The sequence below is a fragment of the Rana temporaria genome, chromosome 5 (assembly GCF_905171775.1).
Source record: "Rana temporaria chromosome 5, aRanTem1.1, whole genome shotgun sequence".
NCBI classification, from domain to species: Eukaryota; Metazoa; Chordata; class Amphibia; order Anura; family Ranidae; genus Rana; species Rana temporaria.
This window is the reverse complement of record NC_053493.1, coordinates 428,506,340-428,510,502: the sequence shown is the minus strand read 5'-3', so window position 1 is coordinate 428,510,502 and position 4,163 is coordinate 428,506,340.

The following is a 4,163-nucleotide window of genomic DNA, read 5'->3' as shown; positions in this document are numbered from 1 at the left end:
TCTGTTGCAATCAAGGGCCACGTAGAAACTCAGACAGTCAGCTGCCTTTTGTCATGAGTTTCTATGTCTATATTCGGTGATATGCTTACTCGCTTAAAAATCCAAAAATCCCCTAAATGACGATTGTTTTTCTGCAAAACATTTAACCTATAAGAATTGTTATATGTATTTTGAAAACCACAATGTACGCCCTTATTTCCCCTCTTTATAATCAGCAAACGAGCCAAAAATAAACAGAGTTTGGTTTCACAATTATATGTCTCCGTCTATGTTACTTCTCTGAAACGAAACCAACCTCCCAGGCCTGCAGACACAACACGAGCTGATCGCCGGGTAGTCAGGGACTATCTGTGAGACCAGGGTCTCAACACCAACAGTGTCCACCACCAGCGTTGCCTCTAGATGCAGAGCCTGCTTGCCCTCATGACTCTCTGCCTCTCTTTGTTGTCCTTCCAGAAATTTTAATGGCCTGCACAGGACAAAATCAGAAATAAACGGCACACGTGCAGTAAGAGCGACTGCGTTTATGTGCAATTAAATAACACGTGCACTAACAGCAACTGCGTTTATGTGCAAATAAATAGCACACGTGCAGTAACAGCTAATGCGTTTATGTGCAATTAAATAACACGTGCACTAACAGCAACTGCGTTTATGTGCAAATAAATAGCACACGTGCAGTAACAGCTAATGCGTTTATGTGCAATTAAATAGCCCACGTGCAGTAACAGCAACTGCGTTTATGGGCAAAAAAACAGCACACGTGCAGTAAGAGCAAATGCGTTTATGTGCAATTAAATAGCCCACGTGCAGTAACAGCAACTGCGTTTATGTGCAATTAAATAGTCCACGTGCAGTAACAACAACTGTGTTTATGTGCAATTAAATAGCCCACGTGCAGTAACAGCTAATGCGTTTATGTACAATTAAATAGCAAACGTGCAGTAAGAGCGACTGCGTTTATGGGCAAAAAACAGCACACGTGCAGTAAGAGCGACTGCGTTTATGGGCAAAAAACAGCACACGTGCAGTAAGAGCGACTGCGTTTATGGGCAAAAAAACAGCACACGTGCAGTAAGAGCAAATGCGTTTATGTGCAATTAAATAGCCCACGTGCAGTAACAGCAACTGCGTTTATGTGCAATTAAATAGCACACATGCAGTAAGAGCGACTGTGTTTATGGGCAAAAAAACAGCAAACGTGCAGTAAGAGCGACTGCGTTTATGGGCAAAAAAACAGCACATGTGCAGTAAGAGCAAATGCGTTTATGTGCAATTAAATAGCCCATGTGCAGTAACAGCTAATGTGTTTATGGGCAATTAAATAGCACACGTCCACTAACACTGAGTACTATGTTTAGGTGTAAACTAAACACTATGCAGGCAATACAACACGTTAGAGCACTGCATCTAGCACAATCTACGGCCTAACAATAGGAATAGATGATCTAGCTAAACTATACAGTGTATAAATATATGTACAACGCTAGGATGTACATATATCCTCTACACACTGCAAATTTAACTAAACTGACTAGCCTGCCTGCTCTATCTATCTATCTATCTATCTGGTAGAAAAGACACTTAGCCAGATTCAGAAAGACTTACGCCGGCGTATCTACAGATACGCAGCGTAAGTGTAAATGTGCGCCGTCGTATCTCTGCGCTGTACCCACAGAACAAGATACGCCTGAAAATAGGCTTTCTCCGACCGACGTAACTTTCCTACGCCGGCGTATCGTGGGCGCATATTTACGCTCGACACATCTGACGCTCCCATTGATTTCCTATTCAAATATGCAAATGAGGGAGATACGCCGATTCACGCATGTAAGTGCGCCCGACGCAGGCTACGCCCGGTGCGAGTAAGTCGTATGTCAGGCCTAAAGTTATTCCATCAAAAAGCTGGAATATCTTTGCACCAGACGTGCACAGGTCAGCTGGAGAGCAGCTACAGCAGCACCGTTACGGACGAGCTGAGCAACCACACTTGCAGGACAACACATCTGTGTGCCAACATGCCAGGGGCAGGCGTGGTCATAGCACTACTACTGTGTCCCCAGGCACATAGGAGGGCACGGGAGAGGATATACCGAACGTGCATGAACGTCTTTGGCATGGGGAAATCGGAGGTGTATCGCATCTTCAGATTCAGCCCTGATGCCATCCAGGAATTAGCCACACCCCTGCATGATGACATCACCAGCCAGACACACCCCTCACATGCAGTGCAGCCACTGGTCAAGGTCCTGGCAACACTGCATTTCCTGGCCAGTGGATCTTTTCAGCGTACAAGTGGAGTCGTGTCTGGGATGTCACAATCCTCCATGAGCAGATGTGTGCACCAGGTTGTCCCCGCAATCCTCAGGCCCCATACTCACGAGCAAACATGTCTGCTGAAACTGGCCCGCAGGCCAGTTTCAGCAGACATGTTTGGTCGTGTGTGGGCGCGAGCGGGCCGAATTCCAGCAAACATTTGCCCGCCGGGCCTTTTCCCAGCAGACAAATATTCCTGGACTTGTTTTAAAACAGTCCGCTGGAATTCTGCCCGCTCGGACATGTACGGTCGTCAGTACAGACCTACCGTACATGTCCAGGCGCCCGCCGTCCCTCGCATGCGTCGAATGACTTCGACGCATGCGTGGAAGCATTTTAAAGGCGGGCCGCCCACGTCGCCGCGTCATTGTCGCGGCGACACCGCGTCATCGACGCGGCGACACCGCGGACACGCCCCGCGTATTGTTTACGCGCGGACTTCTGTACGATGGTGTGTACAACCATCGTACAGAAGCCCTCTGGCAGACATGTATGGTGAAAACGGTCCGACGGACCGCTTTCACCATACATGTTTGGTCGTGAGTACCCGGCCTTAGACGCATGTCCCACCACATCATCAGACCCACCCAGGAGGATCTGCGGCAGAAGGCAATGGCGGATTTCTTCAGAATTGCAGGATTCCCATGCACCGTGGGGGCCATTGATTGCACACATGTGGCACTACGGCCCCCCCATGCCACAGAGCACATATGCCGCAATCGGAAAGCACTGGCATTCCATCAACGTACAGGTGATAGCCGATGCCCAAGGCCTCATATGGCACGTCCGTGCCAAACACCCCGGGTCCAGCCACGACAGCTTCATATACCGTCAGAGCGACATCCCAACAGAATTGGAACAGAACATGTATGGGGACAGCTGGCTGGTTGGTGAGTGACATGGTTGTCAGGTATGACTGTCCCCCCCCCATGATGCAGACATCACGAGGGGCACATGCACGACTACCATCCTTCTGTCTTTTCCCTTCCAGGTGACGCGGCATATGCACTTGGGCCCCCATCTCATGACTCCATTCCGGAACCCCCAAACCACAGGAGAGCAAAACTACAATGCTGCACACGTTCAAAAAGAAGGGAATAAGGGGGATTGGGGAAGTTCGGCCAGCAGAGGGGCCTAAAGGGGTTACTGTAGGCAGCAATGAATGATCAAGAATTACTTTGATACAAAATATATTTTTAATAGTATCAAAAGTATTATATAAAAAAAATACGTACCCGTGCAGTGGTGGAACGCACATTTGGCCTCCTGAAGTCCCGTTTCCGATGCCTGGATAAGTCCGGGGGGACCCTGTTGTATTCCCCAAACTTTGTGTGCCAGATCATCGGGGCATGTTGCATTCTACACAACTTCGCCCTGAGAAAGGGCCTGGAGATTGACCTACGTGATGACCTGACCCCCGAACCACACAATCCCCCCCTAACTGAGGCAGCCGTGTTGGCCTGGACGGCCTCAGTAAGGCTTTGAACCTCGGCCACCAGGTTCACAGTGGTGGCCTGCAGCCCCCCCCACGCAGGTGACCACTGCAGCACTATTGGCATTGCCATCCAGCACTGCATCGTATATTTTGGCAGTGTTATGTGCCACCCGCTGCAGGTGCCCGGCTATCTCCCCCATATGCCGGGTCTGCTGGCCCTGGTCCAGGGCTAATTGGTCCTGGACACTTATAGGTACACCCCTCGTCTTCCTTGTCGCCTTTCTTGGGGCAGAAGACGCTTGCGAGCGGGTGTATGGTGAGCCCCTTGAGGGGGTTCCCCTGCTGGTGGCAGACACAGAGGGGCTTCCCCTGATGGGGGGGAGTTGCGAGAGGGCCCAGGCAGGACACTGGA